The sequence below is a fragment of the Mustelus asterias genome, chromosome 1, assembly GCF_964213995.1.
Source record: "Mustelus asterias chromosome 1, sMusAst1.hap1.1, whole genome shotgun sequence".
NCBI classification, from domain to species: Eukaryota; Metazoa; Chordata; class Chondrichthyes; order Carcharhiniformes; family Triakidae; genus Mustelus; species Mustelus asterias.
Window position 1 is genome coordinate 100,746,851 of NC_135801.1, and position 24,911 is coordinate 100,771,761.

A 24,911-nucleotide genomic window follows, 5' to 3' on the forward strand; every position below is an offset into this window, starting at 1 on the left:
TTTAGATAGGGAAAGGCTAACTAAAGCTAGTGTTGGTCCTCTAGTAGGTCTGGGGCATCGATAATGGAAAAGAAAAAAATGGCAGAGGTGTTGGACAGGTATTTTGCGTCTGCCTTCAATGTAGAAGATGTGGAAAAGTTCTCAATGGTACTTGAAAATCAATTATCAAGAGGGAAGAAATTAAAACAATCACCATCACTAGGGAAAAGGTAGTGGGAAAATTATTTCACCTAAAGGCTGACAAGTCTTCAGGACCAGATAGCCTAGTGTCTTAAAAGAAGTGGCTGCAGAAATAGTAGATAGATTGTTTATAAGGGGAGGTGGTGACGTCGTGTTTTGTCACTGGACTAGTAATCCAGAGACCTAGGGTAATGCTATGAGGACCCAGGTTCAAATCCCACCATGGCAGATGATGGAAACCATTGTCGATTATCGTAAAAATCCTTCTGGTTCATGAATGCCTTGTAGGGAAGGAAATTTGCCGTTCTTATCCAGACTGGCCTACATGTGATTTCAGGCCCACAGGTACTCAGTAGTGAATAAAGAGGAACGAAACTGGATGGACCACAGGGCATTGACTGAGGCACCAGAAATGACGAGACAAATCCAGTTCTGTCAAGCTTGCAAAGGCTTCCTTACTAACATCTGGGGGCTTGTGCCAAAAGTGGGAGAGCTGTCTGAAGCAACAACCTGACGCTGTCATACTGATGGAATCATACAGACACTGTCCCAGACACCACCATCATCATCCCTGGGTATGACCTGTCCCACCATGAGGGAAGGAGTTGTCCTACGAGTTCACAACATTGACTCCATTAACACAACATCATGGCACCAATTCAAACATGGACAAGCAAAGCTTCTGCTGTTTGCAATGTATGATCTCACTCAGCTGACGAATCAGTTCTCCTCCATGTTGAACATCACATGGAGGATGTTTGTGGGTAGCAAGGACACAGAATGTAAGCTGTAGGGGCGGGGGGAAACATACTTGACCTCGCCCTCACCAACCTGTCTGCTGCAGGTATATCTGTCCATGTTGCCGCACAATCCTTATGGAGAGAAATCTCATTTTCCCATTGAGGATGCTCTCCATCATATTGTGTGGTACTACCACTGTGTTAAATGGGATAGACTTTGAACAGATCTAGCTACTCAAACTTGGGCATCCATTAGGCATTGGGCCATCAACAACAACAGAATTGTACTCAACCACAATCTGTAACCTCATGGTCCAGCGTATCTCCCTCTTTACCATTACCACTAAGCCAAGGGATCAACCCTGGTTCGATGAAAAGTGCAAGAGGGCATGCCAGGAGCAACACCAGGCATACATGAAAATGAGGTGTCAATCTAGTAAAACAACAACACAGGATGACTTGCATTCCAAACAGCAAAAGCAGCAAATAATAGACAGATCTAAGCAATTCCACAATCAACAGATTAAGTCTAAGTTTTCAGTCTTGCTGCATCCAATCGTGAATGGTGGTGGACAATTAAACAACTCACTGGAGGAGGAGGAGGCCCCATAAATATCCCCATCTTCAATGATGGAGGAGCCCAGCACATCAGTGCAAAAGATAAGGCTGAAACGCTCGCAAAAATATTCAGCCAGAAGTGCCGAGTGGATGATCCATCTTGGCCTCCTTCGAAGGTCCCCAGCATCACCGATGTCAGTGTTCAGCCAATTTGACTCACTCCACATGATATTAACATACAGCTGAAGGCACTGGACACTGCGAAGGCTGTGGGCCCTGACAATATTCTAGCAATACCTAAAGACTTGTCCTCCAGAGCTTGCAACATCCCTAACCAAGCTGTTCCAGTACAGCTACAATATCGGCATCTACTTGATAATGTGGAAAATTGCCCAGGTATGTCTTGCACATAAAAAGGACAAATCCAACCAAGTCTACTCTTGATCATCAGTAAAGTGATGTAAGATGTCATCAACAGCACAATCAAGTAGCACTTGCATTACAATAACCTGCTCACTGACACTCAGTTTGAGTTCCGCCAGGGTCACTCACCTCTTAACCTCATCAGAGACATGGTTCACACATGGACAGAAGAGCTGAATGCCAGAGGTTTGATGAGAGTGACAGTCCTTGACATCAAGGCAGTATCAAGGAGCCTAGCAAAACTGGAGTCAATGAGAATCGGGGGAAAACACTCTGCTGGTTGAAGTCATACCTGGCACAAAGGAAGAGTGGTTGGAGGTTGATCATCTTAGTTCCAGGCCATCACTGCAAGAGTTCCTCAAGGTAGTGTCCTGGGTACAAATATTTTCAGCTGCTTCATCAATGACCTTCCTTCCATCATAAGTTCAGAATTGGGGATGTTGGCTGATGACTGCACATTGCTCAGAGCCATTCATGCAAGTCCAAATGCAGCAAGACCTGGACAATATCCAGGCTTGGGATGTCAAGTGGAAAGTAACATTCGTACCACACGAGTGCAAGACAATGACCATCGACACTTGACATTCAATGATATTACCACAGCTGAATGCCCCACTATCAACATCCTGGGGTTACCATTGACCCGAAACTGAACTGGACTAAATGGAAAGAAATTGCAGAACTCAGTGGTTCAAGACTGACAAAAAGGTGCTCTGCTCAAAGCTTCCACAGGAAGTCTGTTCACAATAGGGTGAAAGGAAACCTTGTGAAGACAACCTCAAAATCTCCAGGAAGGAATGCTCTGTTAGCATCTACAGATAGGGGGAAGATATCCAATCGCAACCAAAATGGTGGTGATTCACCATCCAAAATGGTGTAAAGACCTTCCAATCAACCAGAGCCTACACTGATAGAAGCAAAAAAGATGAAAAATGAGGGCAGCTGCTAGAGTTAACTATCTGCCACCAGGTCTCTCAGCCAAGAACTGATGTCTTTAATGTGGAAGAGCCTGCAATGATAAGATAGGGCCTTGTGGTGAACCATCGTTGGTTCCCACTGTGGGGTTGTTCTATTGTTGTTGTCGGGCTAGGGTGGGATTGATACACCTGTGGTTGTTACTGTTGTGGCACATCCCAGTCGGGCTCCGCCTCCTGGGAGAGGTATAAGACCCCCTGCTCGGGCGGGACCCCTTCAGTCTGGGATAGTGTGTTAAAGTTCTGATAGTTCCATTGTTAGTTAATAAAAGCCTTCTTTTACCGAAGCTTTGTGCCTCGTGTCCAATTGATGCGCATCAATTTTATTAACTAACATTAAACTCTCGACGGAAGAAAAAAAAAGAAAGGAGAGTATGGAGCAAATCCTAAAGCCAGAACGTCTGACGCTAGATCCACGTGCGGTGGGTGCTTCTAACACCTTCGACCACTGGATGAAGTGTTTTGAAGATTACCGAGCAGCCTCCGCAGCGGTCACCACAGATGACGACAGACTCCGGGTCCTCCATGCAAGGGTAAGCGACACAGTCTACCTCGCGATCCGTGCGGCCACCACTTACCCGAGGGCCCTTGAGCTTTTAAAAAAGCGCTATACGAAACCTCCTAACGAGATCCACGCTCGTTACCTCCTCGCTACACGACGTCGGCAGTCGGGCGAAACCATGGAGGATTACGCCAATGAGCTCTTGCAGCTAGCCAGGGGTTGAGACTGCAAAGCTGTGTCGGCTGAGCAGTACATGTACGACCTCGCCCGAGATGCGTTTGTGGCCGGGGTCGGCTCTTCATACATCCGTCTCAAGCTGCTAGAAAAGAGAAATCTCAACCTGACCCAAGCTATGGAATTAGCTGAAATGCTTGAGGCGGCTTCGAAGAGCTTGGTCCTGTATCCGGAGGACCACGTGGAGACAACGTGGCAGGAGCAGTCGCAAATCCCTCCTCGCCCCACGGGCTCGAAGTGCAGTGTTATGGCGTGCTCCCATGTGGACCAGACGACGGCTGCAGCCCCATGCGGCCCGCGGTGCTACTTCTGCGGAGGAGCCAATCATCCACGACAAAAGTGTCCCGCTAAAGCGGTAGTCTGTACCTTATGCGGTAAAAAGGGGCATTATGCGAAGGTGTGCAGATCGAAGCCCAAGAATGGCAGTGCGGCCTGTGACCCTTCGGAACGGGGATCATCACCATCGTCGTCGAAGTACTCACGGGGTTCGTCCACGTGCGAGTCCAGGACGACGCCATTGCGGTCGATGGAGTCGGAGGAGGATGACCACCAGGAGTCGCTACGTTTGGCACCCTCACCCATGTGCGATTCATGGGGGCGGCCATTTTGGTCGACGATGACCATGAGCGACCAGCAGGGGTCCTCAGCATCGACCTCGGCTGCCTGCAGTGACGTTCACGGACCAACGGTGGCGTCGATCACCCTGGACCAGGCTAAGCATCACAGGCTTGATTGTTCGATGATGGATATACAGGTAAATGGTCATGCAATTTATTGTCTGTTTGACAGCGGGAGCACTGAGAGCTTTATTCACCCTGACACTGTGAAGAGGTGTGGACTCCAGATTCAACCTGCCAAACAGACAATCTCTATGGCATCAAGGTCCCGGTCTGTCCCTGTGCTAGGACGTTGTGTGGTAACTTTGAAAGTGCAAGGCACAATTTACGAGCGATTCAGGCTCCTTGTGTTGCCGCATCTTTGCGCACCAATTCTCCTCGGACTAAACTTTATGGTCCATATGAAGAGTGTGATCCTACAGTACGGTGGGCCACTCCCTTCGCTGACAGTGGGGGAACAGCTGCAGTCTCCAAATTGTCCAAAGCGCCCCGCCTGCAATCTTTCTACGTTAAAGGTCACCACACCCTCTTTATTTCAGAATCTGGTACCAGGCTGCAAGCCCATCGCTACTAAAAGTAGGTGTTACAGCACTGAAGATCGGATCTTCATCAGATCTGAGGTTCAGCGACTCCTCAAAGAAGGGATCATACAGCCCAGTGTTAGTCCGTGGAGAGCACAGGTTGTGGTGGTCAAGAGCGGGAACAAACCCCGGATGGTCATTGATTACAGTCAGACCATTAATCGATATATGCAGCTGGATGCGTATCCCCTCCCGCGCATATCTGATATGGTCAATCAGATTGCGCAGTACCGGGTGTTCTCCACCATAGACCTTATGTCCGCCTACCACCAACTCCCCATTCGCCCAGAGGACCGACACTACACGGCCTTTGAGGTGGATGGTCGTCTGTATCAGTTCCTTAGGGTTCCATTTGGTGTCACCAATGGGGTCTCGGTCTTCCAGCGTGCTATGGACCAAATAGTGGACCAGAACAGGTTGCGGGCTACCTTCCCATACCTGGATAATGTCACCATCTGCGGCCGTGATCAGCAGGACCATGACACAAATCTCCAGAACTTTTTACGCACTGCATCTCGCCTGAATTTGACCTACAACAGGGAGAATTGTGTATTCCGTACGCGCCGGTTAGCCATCCTGGGATACGTGGTGGAAAACGGGGTCATTGGCCCTGATCCAGACCGTATGCGCCCCCTTGCTGAACTTCCATTGCCCGCAAGCGCAAAAGCACTGAGAAGATGCCTAGGCTTCTTCTCCTATTATGCGCAGTGGGTCCCCAACTACGCGGACAAAGCCCGTCCGCTTATTAAGTCCACGACTTTTCCACTCACGCCAGAGGCCCAATTGACCTTCAAGGAATTGAAACACGACATCGCGAAAGCCACGATGCACGCGGTAGACGAATCCATCCCTTTTCAGGTGGAAAGCGATGCATCTGATTTCGCCCTGGCCGCCACACTAAACCAGGCGGGCAGGCCCGTCGCGTTTTTTTCCCGCACCCTCCAAGGCCCCGAAATTCGGCATTCAGCGGTGGAAAAGGAGGCCCAGGCCATTGTGGAGGCCGTCAGACACTGGCGCCATTACCTGGCGGGAAAGCGGTTCACCCTGATCACGGACCAGCGGTCCGTGGCGTTCATGTTCAACAACACGCAGAGGGGCAAGATCAAGAATGATAAGATCTTGCGGTGGAGAATTGAACTCTCCACCTATAACTACGATATCATGTATCGTCCAGGGAAACTCAATGAGCCCTCGGATGCCCTCTCGCGCGGAACATGCGCTACTACGCAGGAGGATTGCTTGAACGCCCTCCATAATGACCTGTGCCATCCTGGGGTCACTCGGCTCTACCACTTTGTCAAAGCCCGCAACCTGCCTTACTCGGTGGAGGACGTCAGGTCGGTGACAAGGAGCTGTCGGATTTGCGCGGAATGCAAACCGCACTTTTACCGACCTGACCGGGCACATTTGGTCAAGGCCACTCGCCCCTTCGAGAGGCTGAGTGTGGATTTTAAGGGCCCCCTTCCCTCAACAGATCGGAACGTGTACTTTCTGAACATAATAGATGAGTACTCCCGGTTCCCGTTTGTTGTCCCCTGCGCGGACACGTCGGCTGCCACGGTGATCAAGGCATTCCGTGATCTTTTTACCCTGTTCGGGTACCCCAGCTATATCCATAGCGACAGGGGCTCGTTGTTCATGAGTAATGACTTGAGGCAATTCCTGCTCTCATACGGGATTGCCTCTAGTAGGACCACGAGTTACAACCCTAGGGGTAATGGACAGGTGGAACGAGAGAATGCTACAGTCTGGAAGGCTGTCCTATTGGCGCTGAAGTCCAAAGGCCTTCCAGTCTCCCGTTGGCAGGAGGTCCTCCCTGATGCGCTTCACTCCATTCGCTCCCTCCTGTGTACGGCAACCAATGCTACTTGCCACGAGAGGATGTTCTCATTCCCTCGGAAGTCGTCCTCGGGGATATCTTTACCAGCCTGGTTGACGTACCCAGGACCCGTCCTCCTGCGGCGACATGTAAGGGCCCGCAAGTCCGAACCCTTGGTCGAACAGGTCCACCTTGTCCACGCCAACCCTCAGTATGCCTATGTGGCATATCCTGACGGGCGAGAGGACACAGTCTCGATCCGAGACCTGGCGCCCGCAGGGGACGTAGCAACTCCTGTCGCTCCCATACCCCCAGTGACGAATCCCTTATCCCTTATTTCTCCCCCGGACGTGGCGCGGACAGCATCGGGACCAATGCTTAACAGTTTTACCCCAATGCACAGCTTGCCTGAGCCCCGAAGATCGTCGCCATCGCAGAATGTATCGGGATCCCCTGCACTACCGTTTCATCAGGGTCAACCGGCCTGTGAGTCCGTGGGAGAACAGCTGGACGCTGTCTTGGGGAGAACGCCACCGCAAGTGCCTACTCCGGTGTCACCGCCGGTATTGAGGAGGTCACAACGACGGTGCGGTCCTCCAGACCGTCTGAACTTATAATCTGTTGACATTTTAGTCTGTTTTCGTACCCCGCCGGCCTTTGTTCTCAAAGGAGGGGTTAATGTGGTGAACCATCATTGGTTCCCACTGTGGGGTTGTTCTATTGTTGTTGTTGGGCTAGGGTGGGATTGATACACCTGTGGTTGTTACTGTTGTGGCACATCCCAGTCGGGCTCCGCCTCCTGGGAGAGGTATAAGACCCCCTGCTTGGGCGGGACCCCTTCAGTCTGGGATAGTGTGTTAAAGTTCTGATAGTTCCATTGTTAGTTAATAAAAGCCTTCTTTTATCGAAGCTTTGTGCCTCGTGTCCAATTGATGCGCATCAGGCCTACACACCCCCAGCGATAAAACCACAGGCAACACTGACATCTCACTTAAAGGTGACAATGGTGGTCACCATTCACCACCGCTCGACAATCACCAGGCAAGACTGTTCTCTTCCTGTTGGGGAGCACTTCAGCGGTCACGGGCATTCGGCCTCTGATATTCGGGTAAGCGTTCTCCAAGGCGGCCTTCGCGACACACGACGGCGCAGAGTCGCTGAGGAGAAACTGATAGCCAAGTTCCGCACACACGAGGACGGCCTCAACCGGGATATTGGGTTCATGTCACACTATTTGTAACCCCCACAGAGTTTCACTGGCTGTCTTGTCTGGAGACAATACACATCTTTTTAGCCTGTCTTGATGCTCTCTCCACTCACATTGTTTTGTTTCTTAAAGACTTGATTAGTTGTAAGTATTTGCATTCCAACCATTATTCATGTAAATTGAGTCTGTGTCTTTATATGCTCTGTTTGTGAACAGAATTCCCACTCACCTGAAGAAGGGGCTTGCAGCTCCGAAAGCTTGTGTGGCTTTTGCTACCAAATAAACCTGTTGGACTTTAACCTGGTGTTGTTAAACTTCTTACTGTGTTTACCCCAGTCCAACGCCGGCATCTCCACACCATCTCACTTAAACTCAGCCACCTGCAAGGACAATTATCTTCAATGAGGGATTGTTAATGGTGATGGTTCTCTCATCAGCTGCTGTAAGCTCAGTCTGGCAGATATGTTCTCAGGACTCAGCCAGCTTGGCCAGTGGAGGTGCTATTGAACCACTATTGGTGATGGCCATTGAATTCACGCACCGACTACATTCCGTGGCTTTGCTGCACTCAGTGCTTCTTTCAAGTAATGTTCAACATGGAAGAGAAGTAAGACTAACCGGTCTTTTGTTATTGCAATGGAGAGGGATAGGGTCGTACGGCAGGGCAAGGTTTACAATTGGGGGAGAGGTAATTATGATGCGATTAGGCAAGAATTAGGAGGCATCAGATGGGAACAGAAACTGTCAGGGAAAGGCATTAATGAAAAGTGGAACTTTTTCAAGGAACAAATACTGGCAGTCCTTGATAGGTATGTCCCTGTCAGGCAGGGAGGAAATGGCTGAGTGAGGGAACCATGGTTCACGAAAGAGGTGGAATGTCTTTTGAAAAGGAAGAGGGAAGCTTATGTAGGGATGAGGAAACAAGGTTCAGATGGCTCGATTGAGGGTTACAAGTTAGCAAGGAATGAGCTGAAAAAGGGGCTTAGGAGAGCTAGAAGGGGACATGAGAAGTCCTTGGCGGGTCGGATCAAGGAAAACCCCAAGGCTTTTTACTCTTATGTGAGGAATAAAAGAATGACCAGGGTGAGGTTAGGGCCGATCAAGGACAGTAGTGGGAACTTGTGTATGGAGTCAGTAGAGATAGGCGAGGTGATGAATGAATACTTTTCTTCAGTGTTCACCAAGGAGAGGGGCCATGTTTTTGAGGAAGAGAAGGTGTTACAGGCTAATAGGCTGGAGGAAATGGATGTTCAGAGGGAGGATGTACTGGCAGTTTTGAATAAACTGAAGGTCAGAGAGTGGTCAACTGGGCCTGATGAAATATATCCTAGGATTCTTTGGGAGGCAAGGGATGAGATTGCAGAGCCTTTGGCTTTGATCTTTGGGTCCTCACTGTCCATGGGGATGGTGCCAGAGGACTAGAGAGTGGTGAGTGTTGTTCCTCTGTTTAAGAAAGGGAATAGAAATGACCCTGGTAATTATAGACCGGTTAGTCTTACTTCGGTGGTTGGTAAATTGATGGAAAAGGTCCTTAGAGATGGGATTTACGACCATTTAGAAAGATGCGGATTAATCCGGGATAGACAGCACGGATTCGTGAAGGGCAAGTCATGCCTCACAAATTTGATTGAATTTTTTGAGGAGGTAACTAAGTGTGTTGATGAAGGTAGGGCAGTTGATGTCATATACATGGATTTTAGTAAGGCGTTTCATAAGGTCCCCCATGGTCGGCTTATGATGAAAGTAAGGAGGTGTGGGATAGAGGGAAAGTTGGCCGATTGGATAGGTAACTGGCTATCTGATCGAAGACAGAGGGTGGTGGTGGATGGAAAATTTTCGGACTGGTGGCAGGTTGCTAGCGGAGTGCCACAGGGATCAGTGCTTGGTCCTCTGCTCTTTGTGATTTTTATTAATGACTTAGAGGAGGGGGCTGAAGGGTGAATCAGTAAATTTGCTGATGACACCAAGATTGGTGGAGTAGTGGATGAGGTGGAGGGCTGTTGTAGGCTGCAAAGAGACATAGATAGGATGCAAAGCTGGGCTGAAAAATGGCAAATGGAGTTTAACCCTGAGAAATGTGAGGTGATTCATTTTGGTAGGACTAATTTAAATGTGGATTACAGGGTCAAAGGTAGGGTTCTGAAGACTGTGGAGGAACAGAGAGATCTTGGGGTTCATATCCACAGATCTCTAAAGGTTGCCACTCAAGTGGATAGAGCTGTGAAGAAGGCCTATAGTGTGTTAGCTTTTATTAACAGGGGGTTGGAGTTTAAGAGCCATGGGGTTATGCTGCAACTGTACAGGACCTTGGTGAGACCACATTTGGAATATTGTGTGCAGTTCTGGTCACCTCACTATAAGAAGGATGTGGAAGCGCTGGAAAGAGTGCAGAGGAGATTTACCAGGATGCTGCCTGGTTTGGAGGGTAGGTCTTATGAGGAAAGGTTGAGGGAGCTAGGGCTGTTCTCTCTGGAGTGGAGGAGGCTGAGGGGAGACTTAATAGAGGTTTATAAAATGATGAAGGGGATAGATAGAGTGAACGTTCAGAGACTATTTCCTCGGGTGGATGGAGCTATTACAAGGGGGCATAACTATAGGGTTCATGGTGGGAGATATAGGAAGGATATCAGAGGTAGGTTCTTTACGCAGAGAGTGGTTGGGGTGTGGAATGAACTGCCTGCAGTGATAGTGGAGTCAGACACTTTAGAAACATTTAAGCGGTTATTGGATAGGCACATGGAGCACACCAGGATGATAGGGAGTGGGATAGCTTGATCTTGGTTTCAGATAAAGCTCAGCACAACATCGTGGGCCGAAGGGCCTGTTCTGTGCTGTACTGTTCTATGTTCTATGTTCTATCAGTTGGGGAGGCAGTATTTGGGATGGTGGCACAGTGGTACACTGCTGCCTCACAGTGCCAGGAACCTGGGTTCAATACCGGCCTTGGGTGACTGTTTGTGTGGAGTTTGCATGCTGTCCCCGTATCTGCATGGGTTTCCTCTGGGTGCACCTGTTTCCTCCCGCAGTCCAAAGATGTGGGTGGATGCAGTTAGGTGGATTGGCCATGGTAAATCGCTCCTTAGTGTCCAAAGATGTGTAGGTTAGATGGATTAGCCATGGTAAATGTGTGGGGTTATGGGGATAGAGCAGAGGTAAGGACCTGGGTAAGATACCCTGTCAAAGAGTCAGTGCAGACTCGATGGGCCAAATGACCTCCTTCTGCACTGTAGGGATTCTATGATGATTCCATTTTCCATACTTGACTTGATGCCTTGAGATTTCATGGGGTCTGGAGTCCATGTCAAGGACATCCAATACCTCACTGTACACCAACGTGCCACATCTGGTGGGTTTGTCTTGCTGGTGGGAGAGAATACACACAGGAATGGTGATAGAGGAAACTCAGTCAATTGGTTATAGGTATGACTCTGCCACAAAACTCTGTCAGAGCTTTTACTTGACTGGTCTGTAGGACATCTCTGCCAATTTTGGCACAAGTTTCTAGATGTTGGTGAGGAGAGCTTTGCAGGACTGATTGGGCTGGGAATACCCATACAGTGTTTGATTTTGATGCGTCGCTTGATGTCTGACGGCCTGTCTAGTTTTATTCTTATGCCTTTTCATAGCAGTTTGAAACAACTGAATGGATTATTATGCCACTTCAGAGGGCATTAAGATTCAACCACATTGGTGTGATCTGGAATCACATATGGGCCAGACAAGGCAAGGCTATGAAATTTCCTTCCCAAAAGAATCTTAGAGAACCTGTTGCTTTTTGATGTCAGTCCGAGATCTGACAATCTGAAAACTTCAGGCTGGAATTTTCTCTTTTCACTCTCTTCCACACAAACATTAACACAAGCACACAAACATCTTATAACATAGGCTCTGACTGAATTTTATAATGGGACCAGCATTCTACATTATCTTCATTTGGTCATTTGCTGGCTTTGAAGAACAAGTATTCTGGAATGAATCAACATCTCTCAGCAGCTGGACATTTTCTAAATAAGATTCATAAATGTCGGTTAAGCTACATGCATCCTGGAGACTATAGTTAGTGAACTTGAGGAGATAACGCCAGGCGAGTCACAGCAAAGAGGTAAGGAGAAGCAAGAAACAGATGCCGCTTGGCTGCCATTTATAACCCTCTCCCTACTTCAGGAAATGCAACTGTAGGTGATATTTGGCCAGCATGTCATACTGTTTGGAGGTAACAGATAAAATTGCTAGTTTTTCTGACTGATGTATTTATTTGATATATGTGTGGGCTGCACACTGAAGCCACAGACTTTCTCATGTTTGCTATGTTGGTTAACGACATGTGTGCTTGTAGCAGACAACACAACATTATAGTTCCCCGCTAACCCTTTCAGTTTCCTTCATTACCAGGAGGTGTGAAAAAATGAGTGATTGGTGGCATTTTGGCAGTTCAACATTCTGGTTCAAGTGCGTAATGATCTTCCTGGCACTCTCTTATTTCCTCTTGTTCCCCTTTAGCTATGAAATATGATGGACCTGAAAGATCCCCTCTGTGTGAGTGTGACATCTTCCCACTGGGAGTTTTCATTCCTAACTTCACCATAATATCCTGGTCAGGAACAGATTCCTAATTTGCACGTTATTGAATGGCACTGATGAATCTTGGGCACCAATCGCAACCTAATCTTCAGTTTCCCATTACGAATACACCCACAAAATGCCAAATGTGCTGCAAACTTTCAGGGCCTATATTTATATTGGTTCAAAGTTAAATCAATTAATTTATTTTAATTTTAATTTTAATTGGATATACGGGGCCCGATTTTGGGCGCGAAATCGCGGCAAAGTTGGGTGTCATGCCTATACCGCGATCTGCACCCGATTCCGAGCAGATCGCGGCTTTACCGACACCCGATTCGGGCGCAGGCCCGGTCCACGCCCGATTCGGGCAGCCCGACAATTTAAATGTATTAGCATGCATTTAAATCGATTGAATGAACTGCCCGCCCAACTCTACCGCCAAATCCCACTTTACCACCGCGCGGCCCAATCCGGATCCGCGCTTTTAGCGACCTGCTGGATAAAAGTCGGAAACCGGCGCTTCCTCAGTTAGGGTTGGCGAGGAGGTAGGTGCATGGTGTCCGAAAGCTCTCCGGTACTTACGGGTGTCTTGTAGTCGCAGCCATTCCGCTGTCCCGGGTCAGTGGTGGCTCTGTGTGTGTGGGGGGGAGGGGGGGCTGTTGCTGTGCTCGGTCGCCGATGTCTGTCTGGCAGCACAAACCTCGGGTTCTGCAGTGCAGCTGGGTCCGAGCACCGCAGCTCACTTCAGGCTGAAGGCTGAAGGATGTGCAGAAAGTGCAGATCGCACTGCTGCAGCCTCTCAACATTACCAGGGGCTGTGACTGTGTGCGGCACGTGGCTGGGGGGATTGGGGGGCATGGGGGTCTGTGACTGTCGATGTGCTGGGGTAAGCATGACTCCAACATTCGTTTATACCCGCCTCCCCCCAATCCACCTCCACAGCCCCCCCCGCCACACCCCTTTCACGGCTTTCGTGATGCAACCAATCGATCTTGCTGTTCTTCTGGTTGCTGCTGGAGCTGAGGAAGAGGACATGGAGGAAGAACTGCGGGCCCAGGAGGCCCGGGCCGTACCACTTGCAGGACCGGAGGGCGACGACCATCAGAGGCAGGAGGTGGCCGCCATTCACCCAGAGTGGGGGCTTCGGAGGAGGAGGGAGCAGAGACCCCGAGAGTTCCGTACACGAGGTCCTTCAAGGAAATGTCGGACACCGTATGCCGCCGACATCTCCAACTCCGAAAGGATACCGTGCGACACCTGCTCGACCTGTTGCAGGACCTGGTGCCAAGGGGCGGGGGGGGGGGGCACCCACTCTCAGTGGCTGTCAGATTGACGGCCGCTCTGAACTTTTATGCAACTGGCGCCTTCCAGAGCCCGAGTGGAGATGTCTGTGGCATCTCCCAGTCTTCAGTCCACACCTGTGTCAAGCACGTCACTGAGGCCCTGTATGCCTGGGCTGGGCAGTACATCAAATTCAACCTGGACCAGGCCCATCAGGAAGCCCGGGCTGTGGGGTTCGTGGCAATGGCGGGGATGCCAAATGTGCAGGGGGCTGGTCGACTGCACCCATGTCGCCCTCAGGACCCCCCTACAGAATCCACTACGATTCGTCACAAATCATGTGTGACCCCAATATGACCATCATGCACGTCTGCGCCAGACATCCAGGCAGCGTGCATGACAGCTTCATTATATGGAGTTCAGACATCCCACAAGCATTTGAGGAGGAGCCCAGGCTGCAGGGGTGGCTCTTGGGTGATATCGGTTACCCGCTTCGGACGTGGCTGATGACGCCTGTGTGGAGGCCTGTAACTGAGGCGGAGATCCGCTATAATGAGGCCCATGTAGCCACCCGCGCGACTGTGGAGAGGTGCATTGGACTCCTCAAGATGCGATTCCGGTGCCTGGACCGATCCGGCGGGGCCCTCAAGTACAGCCCCCTGGTCTCCTCCCGCATAGTGGTGGTGTGCTGTGCCTTGCACAATCTGGCTGTGCAGCGAGGTGACCTCTTGGAGGAGGAAGAGGACGAGGAGGAGGAAGGGGAGGATGTGGAAGAGGAGGCTGAGGGTACCGTGGAACACCTGCCAGGTGGTGCAGGGCTGGCGCAGCTAAGGGATGCGAGGGCGGCTAGGGAGGCCCTGATAACCAGGCGGTTCAGTCGCTAGGAGATGGTGTTTGTGGGTTCCATTCCCCCCTAATACCCCACCTGCCCGAAAAGTGCATTCCTGTTATCCTGCACATTGTCACACCAGAGTGGTGGGCCTGGGTACTCTGTGCTTGCGATATATTTTCCAGGCAGGAGGGTGATGACGACTCGCTAAGCACAATTCGGACGATGCCTTGGTGCAAACCAGTCTGACTGCTGCCTGAGATCCACATGCACGCTGGCACCTGGGCCCACGCCTGTCTCGTGGGTAAGGGATCCGAAACCCCCATACACGGCCCTGGGGCGGGTGGGTTGGGGGACGGGGGGTCATTGCCCGTGGGGTATGAGAGACCAGTGACTTCCTTTGCTCAGTGACACAGCATTGAGGGGCCACCCCGACTGATATCACCATGAGGCATCCATCCTCTCTAACTAGTGCAGCCCTTCACCCATGCCATCTCAGTGCAACTACAACTTCCTAACCTTACGCTGCCTCACAGTACGCCTCAGTGACTCCCCAGAATGTACATCGGAGGTGGAGGGGGCCAGCTGCCGACCTCGCCCCGTGGCCTGTGATGCGTGTGGCGGGCGTCCTCTGGGGGCCCTGGACCTTGAGGGCCCTGGCCGGCTTCCAGGTGTCTAGGATGTTTCCATGACACCCTCTTCATCCTGCTGCCCCTGAGATGCCCCAGTGTCAGGAAGGGGGGAGTAGGAAGGTGTTGCCATAAACACAGTCTCCTGGCTGGAAGGCCCCAGCGTGAGCTCGCACCCTTCCTCCTCCCTTGGGGTCCCTTTGGGCCCCGGGGTCACTCCATGGGACACTGCAGTGACCTCCAGAAGCTCCGGCATCACCTGGCACTGCCAGTCCTGGAAGACCACCTGCGTCCTACCTATGGCAGTCGACCCCTCCGCGGTGGCCACTTGAGTCATGTGCCATATCTCAATAGCCGCAGCAAATGCCCTCTGAGACTGGGCCACGCTCTGCAAGCCCTCAGCCGTGGCCCTCTGAGACTGGGCCACCTTCTCAAGGGTTGCTGCCATTGCCCGCTGTGTCTCAGTGCTGTCCTTCTGGGTCTCCTGCAAGCTCTCGAGCCTCTCAGCCATGGGCCGCTGTGGCCTGCTGTGACTCGGCCATTGCTTGGAGCCTGCCACCCATGGTGAGGATCCCCTGCCCAGGTTTTCCACTGCAGATGCCATCCTTGCAGTGTTGCCATTGGAAGCACGCATGACAGGCAATAGCTGGTCCACCTGAAAGCTTTGGGACTCCTCCCAGCAGCCTCGCAGTTGGTCCCGTGTGGCCGTCAGCCCCTCTTTCATTAGCTGGCTCTGTTGCTGCATCTCCAGCAGCTGAGGGAGAAGTGATCTCAGAGGCCCAGCATGTAGCCTGGGGCCAGCTGAGTCCTCGCCTCCAGAAGGCACCCGCATGCCAGAGGCCTCGGACGTTTCCTCCTCCACCCGATGTACATCGGCGGCTGTGTCGTGCTCACCAGAGAGTGACCCAGAAGCCTCAACACTAACCGGACCCACCGACGTGTCTGTTTCTGCGATGGTGACTTGTGAGGTACATACTGATGGGTAAACGGTGCCACCCTCGGAGGTCCCTTCACCGATACCCTCCGAGGACTCGTCCGAGCTCCTGTTCTCGGGGTCGATGGTAGCTGTAGCCGGGGCCTGTGGTTCAGAGGGCCCTGGGGCGTCAGGATCTGTCCCTGAAACACAGGACACAAGGTTAAGTGCAAGGGAGGGAGAGGGATCCGGGATGACAAGCACATGAATCACATGGCTCCCTTGAACATAGAACAATTACATCACAGGGACAGGCCCTTCGGACATCCAACCCTGTAGCGACCACGCTGCCCATCTGATTTTTCTGCCGTCATGTGCCTCTGTTCCCATCCCATCCAGATAGCTGTAGACATGCCCCTTAAATGTCCCTATAGTTTCCGCTTCCGCGACGTCCCCGGGCAGTGAGTTCCAGGCACCCACTATCCTCTCAGTGCGAATAAAATGCCTCATACATCTCCTTTACACCTTGCCCCTTGCACCCGAAACCCGTGCCCCAAAGGGTGTAGGAATGACAGGTGCTCACGTCTGGACAGCAGACTGACCATGTTGTCGCTGGCAGCCCACATCTCCGCTTCCCTTGCGAGCTCCAGCGCTCGCTCCTCGTACGGGGTGAGGAGCTGGGGGTCTGCGACTTCTCCCGAGTGTTGTGCTCAGTCTTCCTCTGTGGAGACAGAAGGAACCATTAAATAAATGGTGGCGTGACTCATGCAGAGAATCAGGTGGTGACCCTTAGAGGGCAGACACAGTGAGGCTCATTGGGGGGAAAGGACGGAGGTGCTTGGGGGTCAGGAGCTGGAAGCATGCAGGGTGCTGGGAATAGGAGGATCTGGGGGAGATATGGGGAGCATGCTGAATGGGGTTCAGTGCTCACCCTTGCTTACAGATGAGGTCATTGAGTTTCTTCCGGCACTGCCTTGCGGTTCGGGGCGCCAGTGCCCTAGCACTGACCGCGGCAGCGACTGCCTCCCAGGCCGCATGGCCATCAGCCCCCCTGGTTCTGCGTCATCCTGGGAGGAAGAGGGTGGCCCGCCTCGCCTCTGCTGCATCCAGCAGCCTCCCCAGGTCCTCATCGGAAAATCGAGGGGCTGGTCGTCCGCTCATGATCCCATGCTGCCTGCCTGTCCATTCTGGGGCTTCTTATGGAGTTGCCCTTCGTTAGGGCAGATCAGCTGCAGGTAGTTTGACAGAGCATTCCAGCACGTTCCATGCAGTTTGCTTGTTAGCATTGAGGGGAAAGCAAGTGAGCACTTGCAGGTGCACTGCTGGGGAGTGGGGGGGAGGGGAGTGGGGAGGCGAGGGGGGGGCGGGGGGGCGGGGGGGGGCCTTCAGCAGTATAAACCGCAAAAGTGAAAATGGTGCAATTCAAATATCCAAGTTTTTGAATATTTTAGAGGTTTATGAGTTGACACCAGGCATATTTTACGAAGGGGATCCTCAGTCTGATTTATATATATATCTCTCTCTATACTTAATGAAGGTTTTAACCAGTACTGGGTCAACTGGGCTAAAAGCAGGATTTAGACATCTCCTTCGAAGATATTTGTTTATGAGACTCGTAACTTGTAATAGCAGGCACGAAGGTAATGTCATCATGTGGAGCATTATATGTGGAACATTGAAGACGAGTTTGAAGCTGAAGTGAGTAGGTAAACAGTTGAAGTGTGAGACACTGCAGGAACACCATTGGAAGCAGTGCAGTGAGGTTAGTTTTGGATTAGTTTAGCAAATAACTAACGGACAGGATTGGGGGAATGTTCTCTGTCTGTACTTTTAGTGCCTGTGGTTCTGAGAGTGAGTGATCATTTTAACTGACGATATCAGACAATACTCCGAGCCAGCACTCCTGATGGTATCAAACAATTGTGGAATTGGGAACATTAAGACATTCTCAAAAGGTGGATTATTTCGACCTTATCTCTGAGGGTTTAATACTGTTCTGCTTTCCCATCCTCCTGGTTTTGTCTCAAACCAACTACCCCAGAGGGCTCCTTCCGAGTTATCTTTTCTTCCTCACGTTTACTTTGGTGATCACAGCTCGTTTTCATTCAAAATGTCTTTATTTATCACAGAAAAAAAGAAACAACTTCAACCAGAAAGAAAAGCCCAGTACAAATATATGTTTAAAAAAAGATTTTAGTCGATCGGGGTGCGATAGGAGGAATGTGCAGCCGGCAGTGGGTTTGAGTGAGGCAGCATCAGTAGGTAGCGGGCTACCTTGTCCACTTCTCCACTTCTTTTTCCTTTCCCATCCGGGCGCGCTGCCTCAGGTTTTTTATCGAACTGCGCATGCGCAGTTCAGAGCTCCGATCTTTCCGGCAGCGCTAAGCCCTGTCCCCTGCGTGGTTCGGACTGGAGCCGGCAAAACACGTGTGGGCGCGCTGGAAAGAGGATTCCAGGCTCGGATCTATTTGACGCCCAGATTCGGCACTTAGACTCAAAATGGTAAAATCAGGCCCACAATCTCTCATAGGACTCCAAAGCTTACACCGAGGTGGCCTGTTTGTACAGTAGAATTTCCTTTATCATATGCTCTCTTTTTCCAATTCTTCTGATCTGCCAAAGTTTACTGAATGTTTCAATTAGTTCTCCCATGAATTAGCAGATAAAAATGCTTGGCTCTTTTAGATTCCACAATACCAATATCTGGATTTGATAAAAAGGACTTTAAAAATAAAATTCTACCAAAAAATCCAAACTCAATTTTCCAAGAATGTATTATAAACATCTGATAACATTGGAAATTTTGATAATGGCTCTTTTAAGAAATGGCCCATTCAGATCCGTGACAGGTGCACAAAAATGCCACAAGCATCAGCTCAATCCAGTCCCTCAGGCACAGAAATGACACTATGTGTAATTCAAAGGGATAATATTCAGAACATTGAATTCAACTGATAATTGTGGGTGGCGCGTGTGCAGCATTCTGTGACATGAGCTGGCAGTGGACGGGTTTCTCGTTGTCAGCACATGTTTGGAAGATTATTCCCAATTGTATCATTATATTTGAGTGAAGTCCAATTTTGATCATAAGATTTTAAACTAGGCTAAAGGATTTCAGGTGGTGAAGATACAATAATATATATTTTCTGATACCCAGTCATCCATTTCACTTTAGTACAAGTAGCAATGATAATCAAAAAATCAACTTAATGTTTCTTATCAGAAAGAACAACCACACTGATTATGTATATCCATTAGTCATTCTTCTCAAATATGAGACTTTATTTATATGCATTTAAAACAAGGCTTATTTGGTCCAAGTACAATGAATGCAGAACTGCTGTAGTCTGATTAATAATCAAGTCAAATGTAGAATTAACATTATTTCTCCCTAATAACTGAATGATCCATGCTTAAAATCATATGGATGACTTGGGCTGGTGAAAATTTGAATAAAACACAATTTCTATCCAATGTATAATTTTTTGATTGATGGAAACCAGATGAAAAACTTATTAGTTCACTATGTATGATTAATGCTTCCAAAGTAGGCTCAATAAATTTGAAACATTTGAAAATGATAATTTCATAAACTTGTTCAAATAAAAAGGATATTTAAAGAATGTTAAACTCATTGCCTGGAGCCAGAACTGTCTACCTAAGTGATTTGGGGACTTCAAATTCTGCTTCTGTTCCCCCACACTACCATTTAATTTCTTTGGTTCCTCTTCTAGGTTGCTGCTGAGCTTGCCCAAGAATGTGGATCCCTTTTGTGCGTTCACACCCCAAGATTTTTATCATAACTCAGCCACTGCTTTTCTCTATCCAAGCTGGTGCTTCAGCTTCACCAGACCATTGCTTCAGCTTGGTTAAGCTGTGTTGCTTATCTTGTCTCATGTCATTGATGCCACTCATCAAATTTCTGCTTCTCTTTGATTTTATTTTATTTATTATTGTCACATGCATTGACATACAGTGAAAAGTATTGTTTCTTGCACGCTATACATACAAAGCATACCATTCATAGAGTACATAGGTGACAAAGAAAGGGTGCAGAATATAACGTTGCAGTCATAGCAAGGATGTAGAGAAAAATCAACTTAATGCGAGGTAGGTCCATTCAAAAGTCTGATAGCAGCAGGGAAGAAGATATTCTTGAGACGATTGGTATGCGTCTTCAGAATTTTGTATCCTTTTCCTGATGGAAGAAGGTGGAAGAGAGTATGTCCGGGGTGCATGGGGTCCTTGATTTTAATGGCTGCTTTTCTGAGCAGTGAAAAGTGGGCGGCATGGTGGCACTGTGGTTAGCACTGCTGCCTCACAGCGCTAGGGACCTGGGTTCAATTCCCAGCTTGGGTCACTGTCTGTGTGGAGTTTGCACAGTCTTCCCATGTCTGCATGGGTTTCATCTGGTGCTCCGGTTTGCTCCCACAGTTCAAAGATGTGCAGGTTAGGTTGATTGGCCATGCTAAATTGCCCCTTAGTGTCAGGGGGACTAGCAGGGTCAATACGTGGAGCTACGGGGATAGGTGGGTGGAATTGTGGTAGGTGCAAACTGGATGTGACGAATGGCCTCCTTCTGCACTGTAGGAATCTTATGGAAGTGCAGACTCTTCTTCTGCACTGAGCTATGCATATGCTTTGTCCAGACTATCACATATTCCCCCCCCCCCCCCCCCCCGATTGTTGCATCAGTGATTTGTACTGGCTGGTCTACTGGTCCTAAATGTTAATGGTTTCCCTTAAAAACTGTTGTATGTTCCATTATTAAAACTTTGCAGGAACTGCTCAGCACATGTTTGAAGTTAATCCTTCAGCAAAATAACCTGTAAATCAATTTAAATTAATTTTTGAAAGATGTCGAAAGATGGCTATATATTTGGACTAATTACATTGATATAATTCTAATGATGAGGCTAACTTGCGTAAATCACATATGATTTTATCACTCATACACTGCATTCTTCTCAATAAACAAAAATAAAATTATTCTGTCGTTTATACAATATTCTGCTTTCTTTTCTATGAATATCCCTGATGGCATTTAAATAAGTTATCTCATACCAAGTACAGGCAAGAAACAAATTTGTGCAAATTATAACACTGCTTACTCCGTATTGAATTTTAACGTCATTGTTACAGAGGCACAACTATCTGAGGGAAAATGTGAGGCTGTCCACTTTGGTGGGACAAATAAAGTAGAATATTATTCAAATGAAGAGAGACTGCAAAACGCTGTAACAGAGAGAAACTTGGGTGTCCTAATACACAAATCGCAAAATGCGAGCATGCAAGTACAGCAAGTAATTAGGGAGACAAACAGAATGTTGACCTTTATTGCAAAGGGAAAGGAGTATAAAAGTGGGAAAGGCTTGCTACAACTGTAGAAGGCATAGATCAAGTACTTACTTAAGGAGAGATATACTTACATTGGAGGCAGTTCACAGAAAGTTCACTAGGCTGATTCCTGGGAGGTCTTCTAAGGATAGATTGAGCAGTTGGACCTTGCTCATTGGAGTTTAGAAGAATTGGAGGGGATCTCATTGAAACATATAAGTTTCTGAGCATTTTGACAAGGGAGATGCTGAGGGGATGCTTCCCCTCACAGGGAAATCTAGAAGCAAGGATTACAGGTTCAAAATAAGGAGCCTTCCATTTTTGAACATTACTATTTTTTTTAGATTTTGAATATCTTTCTGTTCTTTCAATGCCTGTTGATTACCTCATTAAGAGGATCTTTGTACATCATCTACCAGTCTTTATCCCTTTTCAGCTTTTCAAGAAAACCTGCCAATTCAAATAGTTAGCCATCTCCCTGCAGCAGTATTTCTGAGTCTTAGCTTCTACCTGTGATACTTTCCTCCTCTGCCATCTTGTTTTGTTGCACTAATGGGTTTATTTATTTATTTAGATGCAGGATGCCTTGCTACCACCCGCAAAGATCCTCCCATTCCAAAGCCAGGGCCCATTTCTTCCGACACCTTCTGATCCCAACTTATAAAAAATGTTTTTACTCCATCCTTAAAGTTATAAAGCTAGTGCACAGAATGTACTGAGCAAACGCAAATGCACTCCTTGCTTGCTCCAAAAACCAAATTCTAAATCCAATTGAATCCAAGTCATGGGCCCCATAAATAGATAAACATGATCCAAGCCGACAAGATAAGGCATTGCACCCCATCTTGGGCTTGAACTGACAGTTGATCTTCGCCAAATGGCTGAGAAGCCTTTTGATGTAGAGTTGTTGGAAGGAGAGGGCACATCCCCTTATTATGGGAGTAGCTGCCGCATCCAGTTTTTAAAGGTCCAGTCTTTCAATGAACTGGTGTGTGTTAGTGAATGGGTGAATGAATGGGTGAGTGAGTGGATGGATAGTGAATGAATGGGTGAGTGAGTAAGTGAGGAGGGGGTAGTCATATAGGTGCATGAGGAGGTAATCAGTTGGGTAAATGAGTGTGCAGATGGGTGAGGGGGTAGTTGGTTGGCTAAATGAGTATGTAGGTGGGTGAGGGGATAATTGGTTAGGTAAATGAGTGTGTACATGGGTGAATAGGTAGTTGAGTGATAGGTGAGATGGTTAACTGGGTGAGATGGATAGTTGGATCAGGGGAGTAGTCAGGTGGTCGGGATAGTGAGAAGGTCAGGGGAGTAGTTAGTGCAGGTTTGGGGGTTAGTCAGATGGAGAGCAATCAGTCTGGGTGGGAGGGGATAATAGGAAGGTTGTGGGGGGTTTGTTGGGTCAGGTTGGGGGTAGTTGGGTTGGGTTGGGTTGGGATGTTGTTGAGTTGTCTGAGGGGTAATCAGATGGTTGGGATTGTAGTCCAATGGTCAGCGGGAATGATTGGGGTGTTGGTTGTGGAGTTACATAGCTATTAGACCAGGTTTTAATCTGTCTAACATTTCCAGGTTAAGTATCCAGATAGGTTGCGTGCTTAAACCCAGGGTTGGAGACTGCTGGGAAAGGTTCCAGGCAGTAGGGAATTAGACCATCTGAAATTTAAACTTCCCAGACAAATCCCACATATGTCAGTACATTCGGACTTCCACAAGGACCTGATGTACATCTTCCATTATTCTTCCATTCTCCAATGATCCAGAGACTGGAAGATTTGGACCATGTGACTGAAATGTTCCGATCAGAGTCGGAACCCCTGTGGTTGACGTTAATCAGAGCGAAAACTGCCCACTTACCTGCATACATTGAGAAGGCTCCGACTTCCAATCGACAATGCTAAAGAATTCCCTCAGCAGAGGCATCCTCGCAGAGAGCAGCAAAGAGAATCAGGGCAGTTTTTCAGGCATTAGCTGCCATCAGGTAAGTTTAAGTGTCCAGCATGAATGTTAATGAATGGGTGAGAGGATAGAAACATTGAAACATAGAAACTAGAAGCAGGAGTAGACATTTGGCCCTCGGGTATTAGGTGAGAAATCGGGCCCGAACCCGATTTTTTGCCAATCTCGCGATCTTACCCTGCCCATCAACCATCTGGACGAGAAGGTAAGATCGCCCCCCTGGTGTTGTGTCTGTGTTTGTGTTAAGTTTTAACCAAGTCATGTTCAGATACTGGGAATAGGTTGTTTAAATTTTGGGGTCATTTACTGTGTTTTTTAAAAAATTAATCCCAAGGTATCTATTGAATCAGCATGGTGGGAGTTTAGCTCCTAATGGAACAGGGTTTCAGGTAATAACTGTAATTGTAACTGTGCTTCGTAACTGCTGAATGCAGATGTCACTGAGGGTTGTGTGGGATTCAATAAAGCAATTGCGAACTATTTGAAGAAACTTGTCTTGTTGGTTATCCTGTTCAGGCCATACACATCTGCATTTGGTGTAACGACCTTAGGTGTGGGGAGGGTCTTGAGGGAGAAAAGAGAATTCCTTACAGCGGAGGCATTGCATCATGATTTCTGCAGGGTACTGACACGCATCTTGAGTTGTTCATCCTGTCTCCAGCGGTCTGGAGACCAGAAGATCTGGACCATAGTTTCAGAATATGAGCTGCCTGTTTAAGGCAGAAAAGAAAAGGAATTTTTTTCTCTCAGAGGCTCGTGACTCTTTGGAATCCTCTACCCCTGAAAGTTGTGGAAGTTGAATATATTCAGGGCTTAGAAAGACAGTTTTTGATCTTTGGGGGGAGGTCAAGGGTTATGGGGAACAGACAGGAAAGTAGAGTTATGGAGTCATAGATAGAGTCATAGAGCTTTACAGCATGGAAACAGGCCCTTCAGCCCAACTTGTCCATTTTTAACCCCTAAGATAGTCCCTATTGCCCCATTTGGCCCATATCCCTGTATACCCATCTTACCCATGCAACTGCCTAAATGCTTTTTAAAAGACAAAATTGTACCTGCCTCTACTACAACCTCTGGCAGCTTGTTCCAGACGCTCACCACCCTCTGTGTGAAAAAATTGCCCCTCTGGGCACTTTTGTATCTCTCCACTCTCACCATAAACCTATGCCCTCTAGTTTTAGACTCCCCTACCATTGGGAAAAGATATTGACTATCTAGCTGATCTATGCCCCTCATTATTTTATAGACCTCTATAAGTTCACCCCTAAGCCTCCTTTGCTCCAGAGAAAAAAGTCCCAGTCTATCCAGCCTCTTCTTATAACTCAAACCATCAAGTCCTGGTATCATTCTAGTAAATCTTTTCCGCACTCTTTCTAGTTGAATAATATCCTTTCTATAATAGGGCGACCAGAACTGTACACAGTATTCCAAGTGTGGCCTTACCAATGTCTTGTGCAACTTCAACGAGGCGTCCCAATTCCTGTATTCAATGTTCTGACCAATGAAACCAAGCATGCCGAATGCCTTCTTCACTACTCTGTCCACCTGTGACTCCACTTTCAAGGAGC